This window comes from Monodelphis domestica, chromosome 2 (genome assembly GCF_027887165.1).
Source record: "Monodelphis domestica isolate mMonDom1 chromosome 2, mMonDom1.pri, whole genome shotgun sequence".
Classification (NCBI taxonomy): Eukaryota; Metazoa; Chordata; class Mammalia; order Didelphimorphia; family Didelphidae; genus Monodelphis; species Monodelphis domestica.
In genome coordinates, this window is record NC_077228.1 from 380,347,625 (window position 1) to 380,363,329 (window position 15,705).

Genomic DNA, 15,705 nt, shown 5'->3' on the forward strand with positions numbered 1-15,705 from the left:
TCTAATGGGACTAATGAGACTGTGTCCATCAACTTCAGGGGAAGGCTAAAAGGAAGCATAATCAAGTAGATTAAAAGGTCTTGAATTGACAGGTGGAAGGCCTGCACTCCATTTTCTTTATAATTGATTCACTTCATGTTATCTGATATTATTTATTCATTAAAGTGTTTATTTTTGGCAGGAGGAGCAAGGAGGAGGGTGCTCATCTCTATGACTTGTGTGGCTTTATTGAGACACTGTGTGGCTAGCTTTCAATCCTATTTAGCCGGAAGGACCAAGACGAATCCTGTCCATCAAGCACTTGGTCTCCCCTGACCTATGCACCCCCTGACACCATTGGAAGCTCTGTGTATGATAAATAAAGAGCCTCTTTGGGGCTCTCACACCTTGGTTCTATCCTGTTTGTGGCTGATGTCATTTTTCTCTCATTAGTCTGGAGTTTGGTCTAGATTATCCAATCAGACAAGAATAATTAAAAACAAGCTTTTATGGCACTTTAAGATTGGCAAAGGCAGATAGGTGCTCCCAAGATTACCAAGTCTAGAGTCAAGAAGACTTATCTTTCCGAGTTCAAATCTGTCCTTAGGCATTTAGCTATGTGATTCTGGACTAGTCATTTAACCCTGTTTGCCTCTGTTTTCTCATCTGGTGGGAGCAGCCAGGTGGCTCAATGGATGGAGAGCCAAAGCCAGAGATAGGAGATCCTGGGTTCAAATCTGAACTCAGACACCTCTCAGCTATGTGACCTCAGGCAAGTCACTTAACCCCCATTGCCGAGCCCCTACCATTCTTCTGCCTTAGAAGCAATACATGGTATTGATTCTAAATTTTTCAAATTTAGATTCGAAATCTAATTCAAATAAAAGTTTTTTTTTAAAAGCAATGCGCTAGAGAAGGAAATGACAAACCATTCCAGTATCTTTGCCAAGAAAACCCTCAAATGGGATCATAAAGAGTCAGACACAAGTGAAACAACTGAACAACAAAAAAGGATTTGCAGAGTGCTTTTATGTACTTTATATCATTTTATTCTCAAAACACACTTGTGAGGCAGATGTGATTACTATCAACATTTTACAAATGGTGAAGCTAGAGATCAAGAGGGATTCACTGGCTTGAATTAGCAGTGTCTGAAGTAGGATTCAAACCCAACTCCTGACTCCCAACACACTCTAGCTATCTGAAGATCACTACAACAGAGAATGATAATTGATGACCATGATATGTTCCTAAACTAGGCAGGATGGATAGTGAATAAAGTATTGGGCTTGGGATCAGGAAAACCTGTCATCAATTTAGGGAAATTCATCTCCTTATGTTCCTATGCTTCCGCTGAAGTTATTGCAAAGGTACAATTCCATACAGCTCTTTAGTTAGAATATTAGAAATTAATTAAAGCAAATTAACACCAATAACTCCAGAATGCCATGCTACCCAACCTTCAATTCTTTTCTACACTATGCAGCAGTTTCCAAGCAGCAGGAAAGCCCATAGCCAAGAATATCAGTGCCCTTGTCCATTATTCCCTGAAGGCAGTTAACAAGGGTTTTGTAAAAAAAAAGTCAAGGCTTTTTACTCATGATAATTCTACCATAATGGCACAGCTTCTGTTGCTATGGCATAGGAATTCTGAGCTCTCCACTGGTTTCTCCCAAAGGTGGCTCTAGGGTATGAACTCCAGGCCCTTCTCCCAAAGTACTCTCCAGGTAATGATGTTTCTACTTCCTGATTGGCATTTTCGATTTTTGATTGCCTTTGATTATCTCTCAAAGTTCCTATAGGTTTACAAACTCCCTCTCTTCTTCTGTCCCTCAATCAGACAAACGGAGAATAGATCACCATCTTTTCTCCTCTCATATTCCTTACAAATAGAATTTTTGCTATTCAAACATTAGAGTCCTATCCAATCCCATTTGAGGTTTTCTTGGCAAAGATATTGCAGTAGTTTACAATTTCCATCTCTAGGTAATCAGACTGTCATGTGCTCAATCAAACTCCCCAATTCTAACCCATCCCTTTCCTTCCATCTTAAATAGTGAAAGCAGCCCTCCTGATCTGATATCACTCACTGCCTTCCATTTGCCATCCCTCCAAAAGCAATGAACCTTGGGATACCGTCCAAGTAAATTAAACTTGGATAAGAATGCCAATGTACTGATGGGGACCAAAGTGCTTATCTGTTATTCTTGTAAAGCTTAAAGGACATGAGCTGTGCTCGCCCCGTAGGAACGCTGTGATGATAAAATGCAATGATACCCTAGAACTTCTCAGAGAAAGGGAACTTTTTATATGCCATATATAAAATAAAATATATAAGAAATTGCTTCTTCTGCGACTTAAACCAATAGGATTTACAAGCCTTGTTAAGAGGGGAAATGAGGCGCCATCTTTAAAGACTGCTGCATTTATACAAACCAGAGCTGGGTGGGGGAGGTCAAAGACAAATGCAATTTACACTTTATAACTCTGGTGACCAGCGCTACTACCCAATCTATGGTCTTTGAATTCAAGTAAGAAAATGAAAAACAAGAAAAAGAAAGCAAGTAAGAGATTCTTACTCAATCAGCCAACTTCCCCCATTCTATAAATCAGCCACTTTGAGTCATGGGGGAATTCCAAAAGGCTGGACCATTACCATCTAGGGCACTGACGTCGATATTTATACCAGGGGTCTAATGGATCTCCTGCATCTCCCAAAGAGCCTGATATATATATATGTGTATGTATGTATGTATGTATATATATGTATATTATATGTATACTAATGTAGACAAGCATTTAGCCACTTGTACAAGTTCGATGTGGAAATGACTTTGCCCCAAAAGACAGCCTGTAAAGGGCATGCCAAGAGGTGGCTGGCTACATGAAGCAGTCCATATTTCAGTGTAAGTGGGCAGATAGGTGGAGAGTGTGGAAAGCAGCCAGCCCTTCATGAAGATCTTAGAATAAAAGAGTCTGTTTACTTGCTGATGAAGATCATAAACCAAAAAGCTCTGATTTCATCTTATTACAGAAGAATGGCTACTTCTATCACCATGGAGGCTTTGCTGTCATTGCCAAAAGCATTTGGACCACTCAGGTAACCATGTCTTACTCTCTGGCTTTTCCAGCCACAGGGTTACATAACCATACCCCAGGTGCCATGAAATAAAGGGGGTTTTTTGTGTGCTCTTACTTCTTTATTTATAAGCAAATGGGGAAGTTCGATTTCAGTCACTCGCTTGAAGTCCTTCGGTGTAGTTGATTCCTGTTGTCACATGTTTCTATAGAGATCATTTTAACCCCTTCAGGAGCTCTGAATCCAAGCACACTTGGATAAAAGATTTTAAAAGGGAGGGGAAGGGGACAGCTGGGTAGCTCAGTGGATTGAGAGTCAGACCTAGAGATGGGAGGTCCTAGGTTCAAATCTGGCCTCAGACACTTCCTAGCTGTGTGACTCTGGGCAAGTCACTTGCCCCCCATTGCCTAACCCTTACCATTCTTCTGCCTTGGAACCAATACACAGTATTGATTCCAAGAAAAAAGGTAAGGGTTTAAAAGAAGGGGGCGGGGGATTGGAAGTAGTACTCTCAAATAAAGTCACAAATAAGCCAACTTAGACCCACAGGTACCAAATGGTGAGAACTTTGGAGAAGAGAGAAAATAATTTTACCTGCAAGTTCCTAGGGTTGTAGCCTTGGGCAAGTCACTTAAACACTTTCACTCTGAAATGTATATTTTTCCTGAGCAAAATAAGGTTTTAAAATAAATGAAATACAAATAAATATGATATATATGAATATAATATATATATATAAAGATCACAAAAACAGAAGTTTAATATTAAGGAATAGAAATACAATGAAGTTCCTATAGAAGAGATATTGAAATATGCCCCCTTCCTTATTCTAGAAATATGGGAGATTCCTAGGACAGAATATTGTAGGGCCCAATTTTTTTGTACCAGATACTTTTGCCTAATTCTTTTTCCTTTGTCACAAGAGAAGGTTCTGTCTGGAGGAACATGGGGAAATTACTATGAAATCAAAACAAAAGACATCAGCAAAACATATTTTTTAAAAATAAAAGTGAAATAAACAAAGAAATATGGATCAGAGAAGTTCTAAGATTCCTTCTGACTAACTCTATGAGCCTAGAAGCCACAAGCTATATTTCTAGGAGAACAATTATCTAGGAAACATATTGGAGAATGAGTTCTAATCTACAGCCTAGGAATATTGTCGGAATACTCATGATTGCTGCTGTTACTCTAAGGGTCAGGGACTGGTAGGTGGGAGGAATTAGAATTGTATTTTAACCTTCCATACTTTTCATCATCCTTTCACTGATGGAAAGGGCCCAATGCATCCAGGAACCATTGTTCATTCATTCAGTTATCAGTAATTTATTGGATACCTCCTCTATACAAGATCACCTCACTCCCACATGGCAGATAGAGCTATGACCCTCACGTTCTACCTCAAGAGCAAGTCAACCCACAGGACTTGTTTATTATTAGTAGTTTTATTAGTATTTTTATTACTAATACTACTAATTACTAATAATAACACTACTACATGTAGAATGTTGTATTAGGTACAGAATATATGAAAACAAGACCATTTCTACCCTCAATGAACTCACTTTCTAATAGAGTAGGATCAAGTTTATAAAATTATATAGTTTCAAAAGGGGTTGAAATAATATAATGATGATAGATATATGAAGAGTAATGAAAGGGATGGTATTCAAGAGGTATTTCTAACTTGTGACAGTTGAGCCTTGGAGAATAACCATCATAAAGTATCTCTTGGTACTGATGTCAGAGATAGGCAAGAATGTGGAGAGCTTAAGTCTGACCTAATCTATTTGTTATGTTCTTTAGGAGAAAAAATGCTTATCAATTATCACCTTCACAAGATTGTGAGAATCTTGTGGAAAAACAAACAAACCTTTTGTAGCTAAAAATAACTATGTATCAGACATGAAAACAAATACTGATTCTTGTACTTGGCGCATAAAATAAAATCAATTGATCCACTGAAATTAGCATTTGGACTAAAAAATACTTCATATTATGAACTTCTATTACATTTCCTTTTTGCTTGATCATTATGAGAATGAAGGTCTATAGAAAAGTTTAATTTGTGAGTGTTCAAGAAATATCTAACACTATCTAAAGAGTCAAACTTTTCTAAGGTTTTTTCATTGCACAGTGAATAGAGGACTGGATTTGTAGTCAGAAAAACCTGGATTCCAGTCCTGCCTCTGACACAAGTAGGTGTTTCCCAGCGTGCAAGTTTCATTACCTCTCAATAGTGCAAACAATAGAGGTAAGTTAAAGTTGAGCTGCTGTTCTGTATAGTGAAGGGAATTTCCATAGAGGAAAGCCCCTAAACAGATTAAATGGCAAATCTAGGCCAAAAAACGAACAGCTCCCTACCTCATAGATTTGTCGTGAGGAAAATCCGCTTCCAAATATTAAAATGCTATATGATGTAAGACATTATTATTGTTTAGAAGTAACGACTTTATGATTCTATAGAATATGTGTTCTTGAGTAATCTGGTAATATGGACAGTTATTTTTAAAAAAAGATAAAAGAAAAAGGTTGACTGGGAAAAGGAACTGACAAACATGCATAATATTTAAAGGCCCAAAGAGGGAAGCTAGGTGGATAGAGAGCCAGGCCTAGAGACAGGAGATCCTGAGTTCAAATGTGATCTCACATACTTCCTAGCTGTGTGACTATGGACAAGTCATTTAATCCCAATTACTTACCCCTTATAACTTTACCTGATTCAAAAATAGAAGGTAAGGATTTATGGCCCTATGATTTTGAAAAGTTCTTTGTGGGACTGCTCTACAAAAATGTAGATATATTCCCTACATTCCAACTATCGTAAGCCCCAGATAATGAGGAATTTACTATGGCAGGGATTCTGTGGAATTTTTTGGCAGTCTGGTGAAATGCAAGGGCCCCTGATGTTTTTAAAAGCATAAAATAAAAGAGACAATATTTCAAAAGATCTCAATTATAATGAAATAATGATAGATTATGGGAAAGAAAAGGCAGAAGAGGAGAGAGATGCAACTGAAATGACGTTCTGCTTCTTGAGAGAGAAGAACATACATTTTTTTCTGTTCCCTCTCCCATTAGAACTTGCTTTTGAAAAATTTATGAGAACCATCAAAATGCATAGGAGGTGCATCCTTGCATTGCAGAATGAATACAGTTCCGGTGAGCCAGTCCTTCAGAGATGCTTCTACTCCTTCTGTGGTTCCCAGAGAAAAGGAAGGGTAATGATGAACTATCAGAAACACTCTTTATAGTAAAAATATTCTACCTCATGTTTTTAAATGACCAGAGAAATGGGACATGTAAAACCCAGTGGAATTGCTCATTGGCTATGGAAGGGGGGTTGGAGGAGGGGTGGGAAAGAACATGATTCATGTAACCATGGAAAAATATTCTAAATTAATGAGTTAAATAAATCATCTTTTAGACAAATAGATAAATAAGTAAATGAATGAATGACCTATCAGAATTTTTTTCCTCCCAGTATCTATTTTTGTTTGATTTCTCTATATACATATATAACATTTATTTTAAAAAGAAAAGAAGGAAGGAAGGAAGGAAGGAAGGAAGGAAGGAAGGAAGGAAGGAAGGAAGGAAGGAAGGAAGGAAGGAAGGAAGGAAGGAAGGAAGGAAGGAAGGAAGGAAGGAAGGAAGGAAGGAAGGAAGGAAGGAAGGAAGGAAGGAAGGAAGGAAGGAAGGAAGGAAGAAGGAAAGAGAGAGAGAAAGAAACAAAGAAAGAAAAAAAGAAAAAAATTATTCCATCTAAGTTAATGGACCCCTTGAAATCCATTTGGAAAACCTGTAAGTGTCCAGGATCTTAAGTTAGGAACATTGAAACTAAAGGGGAAAAATCATGGAATTTGAGTACATGACTGGAAAGAATTTTTAGCCTTGTCTTTGTCAAGGAAATAGACTAAAAAGGTCAACAAGCAGGTATTACTTGCCACTGGTGACCTGACCTGGCTGCTTGTCTGGGCTCACACAAGGCAAATTATTATTGAGAAATGTTGGAGAGCTTCTCTAGAAGAATGTTTGTAGAACCATGTAAGCTTTGGCTATAGTGTTAAGAATCTTCCAACTAAAGCATAGCCAGCTTCTATGAGTCAGTGTGGTTCCCGCAGAACATGCCCAATCAGATCTGAGTTCAAGAATAATATCATATCTCTAAGTTTCCCAAGATAGCAGGAAAGCCTGGTAGGGAATGTGTCTGATTGTTTCTCTCCTTGGCAAGAGGCAACTGAGGATCTGACTGTTGATTGTTCAGATTAAGAATACATCAAAGTTCATTGTTGGAACTCTACAGGTTTCATACAATGCTGAAAACAACAGGTTTTGTTATTTGACATATTTAAGAGTAAGTCCCAAAAGGCAGAGAGTGCACTATTTACCTAAAGACTTGGAAGGAGCAAAGTCAAGGGCCACAGAGGAAAGGTACTCAAATTGTCCAATGAGCTTTTCATACTGGGCCTGGGACTAATACCTTCAATCTTGGGCAGCCCATCAGTCTTGGGGTTGGCACCAGCACTTAAAGACTAGAGTGACTCACCAAACTCTAGGACTAACACTCACAAAGAGGAATGGGAAAAGAAGGACTTGGGACAACTACATATAACCAAAGATATCACCAAAGACCAGGAATGATGGCAAAAAGAGAGTCAACCCTAGCCTAAGACTTCCATGTTCATGCTTCAGGGCGACTCAACCAGTATCAGAGTACAGCAGCTGGCTGACCTTGGGGATATGGTCACTCCAGGAATCCTTGTAAATGAAGTGTATTACAAAGAGAAGAATCCTGTTCAAATAAGTCTAATCACTTTCCCACCCCAGAGGTCCCAGGCAGAGAGCCACCAATCCACTAGAAAATTAGAAGTTTCTAATCTAGATGGCTATAAGCACAAAAGTTTCCATATCCAAAAAGGTATGGAAAAGAGAGAAGGAAAGAGGGGAGTGGGAGAGAGGGCATGTCTAGGGAATAGATAACTTGTTAGACAGAGAAACCCAAGATGACAACAGAAGGTAAATTGTCACAGTTGAGAATTGGCTCATCTCAAAAATTTAGAGCTAGAGGGACTTTAGAAGCCAGTCTAGTCCAACTCCTTTATTTGATGGAAGAGGAAAGGGACCAAGAAAACCTAGAGACATTTGCCCAAGGTCACACCATTAGTAAGTGCCAGAGCTAGCATCAGAATCCAGGTGTTACCTTAGATTATACAGCAGCTCGAAGGCACACCCTACCACTCTTCATCAACCCAGCACCCTAAGAAAATGTATTCTTATACTACTTCTATAGCAACATGATTATTCTCATTAATACAGTAGAGCAGCAATAAGAAGGGTGTTGATGATAATTTTTGCTATTATGTCTTGGCACCTATCTCTTCCCTGACCTCATTAAGTCTTTCTCAGACTCAAAAGATAAGGGAGTTCATTTCAACATGTTAAGTTTGGGATCTTTGCTAAACTTTTTTTTATTGTTTTAATCATGCAGAAAGATGATGTGTCTACAATGCAATTTACTCCAGGATGTATGAGACAGAACCATGGGAAAGGATTTTAGGTGTGTTGTGGAGCCCATGAAGGAGAATGAAAAGTCTAAAACTAGAAAGTGTATATTGTACAAACACTTTAGCTACTGTCATTCAATAAGGGAAGTTTGAGGATGGGGACAGAAGGGGAATCTACCTGCTTTGAAACAAGAATACTGGACCTGGAGTCAAAAGGCCTTGGTTGGAACCCCAGCTCTGCTAATTATATCAGTGTGACCTTGTGCAAATCATTTCTGTCCTCATAGCCTCAGTTTTCATATTTGTAGAATGAAGGGATTGGACTAGATGACCTTTGAGGTCTTTTCCATCTAACAAATAATGATCCCTTGATCCCTTTTCTTTCCCCATCTAAAGATGATTTCACAGTTGGCAATCATGATGGTTGCTGCTACAGACTGTCCTACTGCTACAAAAATTAAGTTTCACCCAGAGGTCTGGAAGCATGTTTTAAGAGGAATGAATAGAAATAGCTAGGTGGCAATTTGTTTAGAGAGCCAAGACTGGAGTCAGGAGGACTTAGATTTAAATCTAGCCTTAGGCACTTCCTAGATATGTGACCCTGGGCAAGTCACTTAGCCCCCATTGCCTAGTCCTTACCACTCTTCTGCCTTGGAACCAATATACAGTATTGATTCTAAGATGGAAGGTAAGGGTTTTAGAGAAAGAAAAAAATGGGTATTTGATCTCTCTTCTGACTTGAAAGAAGAGAGTATATACAGTGCCTGATGTCATTGGTCTGGATTCATTTGAAAAGGTAAGAAACAGAAGTTTTTGAGGAATCATTCTCCTTTTAGATCACCCTCTTTCAAATATTTTAAGAACTGATGATCCTTTACCCACCCTCAAAAAAATTGTTTTGTCAACAAGCAAAGATTTCCTCTAAATCTTATAGAGTAGTTATTTAAAACATGTTCGCAGAATTTGAATGATTAAATCTGTACTAAAAGAAATTAATTTTATGGTATCACAAAGAATTGATTAGATGACAAAGAAACCATGAATGTGAAACCTATTTTGTGTATAATAATGTCTTCATTGTATAAGATTGCTTGATGCTGGGGGTGGGGGAGTGAAGAAATAGAAAGAATGATTGAGAGAGATGCTGAGGTAGAACTGGCAATTCTATTTGGTAACTGATTAAATGTTGGGAGTGAAGAGAGAGGGAGTTGGAGATCAATCTAAAGTGTTAAGTGATTGAATAAATGATGGTGCTATTGACAGAAATGAGCCAATCTGAGGAATCTTAAAGGGTGGGGGGGGGGAATTTGGAACACCAGTGAATTCAGTTTTGAATATAGGCAATAACATCCAAGGGTCTTGGCTTTGGTTAATAAAGGCATTATCAGAAATATCAATTTGGGAATCATTTCTGCAGAGGTTATAGCCAATTTTATCAAAGAACTATAATTTCATGATGGCATCACTACATCAGCAGATGTCAAATTAGTAACATGGACAGTGGTTAAAGTGCTAGACTTGAAGTCAGGAATACCTGGGTTTGAATCTTGCCTCTGACATTTACCAGTCATTTCATTTCTCTCTGCCCCAGTTTCTTCCTCTGAAAAAATGCAAATAATCATGCCTATAACATCTATTTAATTGGGTGAGACTCAAATGAAATATTGTATGTAAAGTCTTTACTTCTCACCTAGTAGGCTAATTGGAGACATTTCTGACAGACTTCTCCACCATGACCCAGAACCTCATTATTGGAAAAGGCTCATCATTCTGCAACAGCCTATCAGCCTTGGTACTCTACCTCATCCTGACATACTGTCCATCTGATTGGAGGGTAGACCCGGGATCTCTAAAACGTCCATTTAAGGTAGAAGCCCAGATCATCATCCTATTTCTCACCTGCTTGTACTATTTTAGGACTTCTATGAGTTTTCCACCATGTCCTCATTTCCTCCCTCTGCACCCCTCTATTTCTTTCAGCTTCCATTTGCAGGTTGTTTCCCCCCAAATGAATGTAAGCTCCTTGAGAGCAGAGACTCCCTCTTTCTCTCTGTCTCTGTCTCTGACTCTCTCTCTCTCTCTCTCTCTCTCTCTCTGTCTGTCTGTCTGTCTGACTCACTCTCTCTCTGTCTCTCTGACTCTGTCTCTCTCACTCTCTGTCTTTCTCTCTGTCTCTCTCTCTGTCTCTCTGTCTGTCTCTGTCTCTTAGTCTCTAGGTCTCTCTCTCTCTCTCTCTCTCTCTCTCTGTCTGTCTGTCTGACTCACTCTCTCTCTCTGTCTCTGTCTCTGTCTCTCTCTGTCTCTGTCTCTCTCACTCTCTCTCTGTCTCTCTCTCTCTGTCTCTCTGTCTCTGTCTCTCTCTCTCTCTGTCTCTCTCTCTCTCTCTGTCTCTCTCTCTGTCTCTCTCTCTGTCTCTCTCCCCCTCCCTCCCTCCCTCTCTCTCTGTCTAGGTTTCTGTCTCTGTTTCTCTCTGGGTGTCTCTTAGTCTCTAGGTCTCTCTGTCTCTCTCTTTCTCTGTCTCTCACTCTCTTTCTATGTGTGTGTGTCTGTATATATAAACATAGATACACACATACACATACATATACACACACATATATATATACAATATATGCACATAATCTATATTCCCCAACACAGTATATATTCCTATATAGCATTCAAATACACACATTTATATACCCAGTTCTTATCACAGTGGCTATCACATAGTAGGAACTTAATAAATTTTTATTGGCTAACTGATAGCTTTAGGAACTTTAAAATTAAAATGAATGTCAGCTCTTAATATTCCTTTCACCAATGATAGGCCTCTATGAGTTTAGCTAGGTTGGTTCTCAGGCAAAGGCACACATTGAAATAATGTACAAGTCTATACTTGAAGGCTTTCCCCTTGTTAGAACCTGTTAGAGTTGGCATAACCTTTAACAACCCAACCACCTCTGAACCATGATGAGCCATTGGAGTTGGAACTAGCAAAAGAGCTGATATGACAAATGCTTACAAAAGCACTGGATTGAAAAAGAATGGTTATTTTTTTGAAATTTTTATTTAATTAGTCAATTTAGAACATTATTCCTTGGTTACAAGAATCATATTCTTTCCCTTCCTCCCCTCCCACCAACCCTTCCCGTAGCCGATGTGCAATTTCACTGGGTATTACATGTGTCCTTGATCAGAACCTATTTCCATGTTGTTGATGTTTGCACTGGGACGTTCATTTAGAGTCTACATCCCCATCTTATCCCCTCGACCCATATAATCAAGCAGTTGTTTTTCTTCTGTGTTTCTACTCCCACAGTTTTTCCTATGAATGTGGATAGTATTCTTTCTCGTAAGGATGGTTTTTAATTGTCTAAAGCAATGGCAACCAAATATTTTGAGTACAAGGAGCCCTCACAATAATAATTTAACTATTAACATCTTTTGACTGAGGAAATACATGAAAAAGCTACTATAAATTTGATAGCACTGTTAAATGAATTTGCCATTTATTTATCACAATAGCATTGGCATATATTTGAAATTTTTAATTCATATTTGTATGAAATTATTATATTATATATTATTATATGTTTGAGAAATCATGTTTATACTCAAGTATGTTATGTTCTCATATACATAAGCATATATTCTCATACATATATATTTATACATATATATGTGTGAGATTATTCTATCTTTACCAGCTATGTATAATCACTTAGGACCCTGAGTCATTTAATTCAATGCCCGGTATACATATGGATTCATGGACTTCCAGGAATGATTCCACAGTATCTGCTCTGTCCTCCTCCCCACACGCACATAAGGTTGGGAATCTCCAACCTAAAATATTCTATAATTCTATTCAATCTACAATTGGATAATAGTAGTTAAAATGCCTAGAAATGTCACCTTGGTCCTTTTCTAAGTGGTATTTCTAGTTAACACGAGTTCATCTAAGGAGATACCTAAGTGAAAATGAGGTATCTTCTCCCTCTTCCCCTTCCAAAAAAAAAAAAAAACCCTCTAATGATCTCTTGGAGAGTTGGACTATTCTTAAAATAAAAATAGTTGTGACAAGGCAAAGAGTCCCATGGGATAAACAAGCAGAGATAGGTTGAGTCTGCAATATTGGAAAGAACCTGCTAATGGATAAAACCAGTTTCATCTGAGCATATGAACACTATTTTTATACTGTGTCTCTTGTGCTAAAATGTAAGTCCATTTTCTTTTTATTGAATCATTCAGAGAGATCAAGCTCTGAGACTTTCTGAAGAGGATCATCCTTCCTCACGAAGTCAAGAAGGAATTATATACTGGATGTTCATGGCCACTCCTTAAGAAGTTCTCCTGACAAAATTAAGATGACAGTAACTTTTTCCTTTCATTTCCCAGATTTCTTTATCAACTTCTAAGACATAACTATTGTGTTATAAATTACTTTTGCAATTATTTACTCATCTGCTCTTTGTCTTTTCCATTTAGTTTTTACATTTTAAATTTTATTTATATTTCCATTTATTGTTCTTTTTTTGCTTAACAGATTGAATTTCTTCTCAAGAAGAATGACTTTTATGGTTGCAGTAAGATATGACATATGTTTTACAACTTAATTGTCTTTGACTCATGCATCTACACTGAAGTTACCTCTTTCAACAAAACCAGTGAAGGGCAAACTCCAGCAGGTGGAGAGGCTGGATTTGGGCTCACTCAGATGAAACAAGCAGAGTTTGGAAATGCATCACACCTTCATCTGACTGAGCAGCCAGAACAACTTGTGAATTTGGATAAGAAGGGCCCAATCATATTCTCTGTGGTTAATTCAAGTTTTGCTGTCTGTGCCCTTTATATATGTCTCTGTGTTCTCTGTTGTTTCACTTTCTCATAGTAGCTTTTTGCAGCAGCATCATATGTCTGCTTCCTTGTTTAAAAACAGCAATGTGATTTTATATTTGCAAAGTGCTTTCTATATCTTCTTGTACTTGATTCTCATGAGTCATGTAAAGCAGATGTTTTTCTCCTCCTCTTACAGTTGAAACAATTGAGGCTCAGAGAGGGTTAGTGATTTGCCCAAGGTCAAACAGCTAGGAAGTAACAGAAGATAATTTCAAAGCTGAGATTTCTGACTGATTTCTAGACTCTTTCTACTATCTTTCACTTCCATTCTGAAAAACAAACGCAAAATCGACAATCAACAAGTATCAAGCAGCAGACATTGTTCTAGGTGCTGAGGATAGTAATATAAAAGTGGGACAGTATCTTCCTTTGAGGAGTTTACATTTTATAAGGGGAATCTAGGGGCAGCTAGGTGGCATAGTAGATAGAGTGCCAGATCTAGAGTTGAGAAGTCTTGAGGTCAAATCCAACTTTAGACACTTAATATAGCTTTTTGATCCTGGACAAGTCAATTATCCCTATTTGCCTCAGTTTTCTCATCTGCTAAATGAGCTGTAGAAAGAAATGGCAGACTACTCCAGTATTTTTGCCAAGAAAACCCCCAAATGGGTCACAGAGAATTGGACAGGACTGAAACAACTGAACAACCACAAAAGAGGAAGGTGACATTTTCACAGACAAGTACATGCAACATATATTAGATATAAATAAATATATAGAGATAAGGATGGGGTTGGCATTAACACCTGGGGAAATCAGAAAGTAGCTTTTGAAGAAGGTGATTCTTAAGCTAAGCCAAGATGGCAGCCAGTGGTTCCAAGGGTTGGAGGTGATGAAGTAATGCTTTACAGAATTTCTCCATTAACAAAAGCATTGCTCTCTAACTCCAGAAGCAACATGGAATAGTTGATAGAATAACAAGAGTGTGGGAAAGAAAGAGGAGGAAGAATGTGATTCATGCCATACTTCTGACACCTTAGCTGTATGACCCTAGGAAAGTCACTTAAATTTAATGTGCCTCAGGAAACGCCCTAAGACTTCTGTACTAAGCAATAGCCTCTTGAGATCTGGTTACTGCAGGAAAGTGGCATAAATCACTGAAATTTCCAATTCAGATCCTCCTGAGAAATATGTCTCTCTCTCTCTCTCTCTCTCTCTCTCTCTCTCTCTCTTATATATATATATATATATATATATATATATATACATACATACATATATATATTATATTTCATGTATATATATATATAAATATTTTAATTTTAGTTGGATTAAATTTATTGTTTAGATTTTATTCACAAAATTCTTTTTTTTTTTTAGCTTGGACTCCCCTTCAAACTCTCTAATATTTATGCTTTCCTATCCCACCGAAATAAACATGTGCCAATTCCTTTAAAATAGATAATAAAATGAACCTGATTTTGTTTGTTTATCCATATGAATGGTCTAAATTCAGTGTGAGTTTCTGGACTGGACTAAGAGCAATTTTGTATTCATCTAAACACTTTCCCTCCATCCCTGAGGGGAGCTCATTAGGCTTTTCACTACTGCTAGATGGCAGTGAGGAGACCTGCAGTGGTGGCAGGTTCCAGGAAAGGAGAGAAAAGACCTTTCCCTCACCTCTGGGGATTGGAGTTAGTTGATGTGGGAGACTGCACTGGGACAAAGATTTCACTGCCAACTGATGTAGTTTATGCACTACTGGTACTACATCATTAGAGACTATTTCTATTGTTCAAGGAGACAATAGAGTATTCTATTCCAACTTTCTGTAGAGATTGCCTGTATGTTCTCTTTTTTCTTCATCCAGATGAAGTTGTTTTGTTTTGTTTTTCCTAAGTATCAGATTTCTAATGGAGATTCGTCCAAGAGGGTAGATATATATTAAAATACTTCCTCCCTCTTCTTTCCTCCCTTTGTCAGCTTTTAAAGTTTAGAGATTCTCCTACCAGGGGTAAAAAATATTCTTGTGTTCTTTTATTTTTTAAAAGGATCAAATCATAGACTAGCATAACCCTCCTAAGCACTCCATACCAATAAATTAGAATGGATAATAAGAGTTGGTTCCTGGAAGAATAGTTTCAGTTTCAACCCTGTGAGAAATTACTCATCTGTTCCTTTAAGAGCTGTTTTCAGTAAATATCTTGACAAAGACAGTTTTGTCTTCTGTTGAAATGACACAAATTCTTATTTGCTGGACCACTTATAGAGACAAAGGGTCCAAGTTCTCATATTTACTACTTAAATGACTTTGGAAAAGTC

The 15,705-nt window shown here is 37.8% G+C and overlaps 1 long non-coding RNA gene across 1 annotated transcript; it reads left to right on the top strand.

Annotated features, from left to right (window-relative positions):
* The first annotated feature begins 1,623 nt into the window (after positions 1-1,623).
* LOC130457427 (uncharacterized) lies at positions 1,624-14,587 on the top strand. Its single transcript, XR_008916647.1, has 5 exons — positions 1,624-1,706; positions 3,014-3,079; positions 6,140-6,279; positions 10,284-10,429; positions 12,796-14,587. It is a non-coding gene; the product is annotated as an uncharacterized LOC130457427 (long non-coding RNA).
* The last annotated feature ends 1,118 nt before the right edge of the window (positions 14,588-15,705 follow it).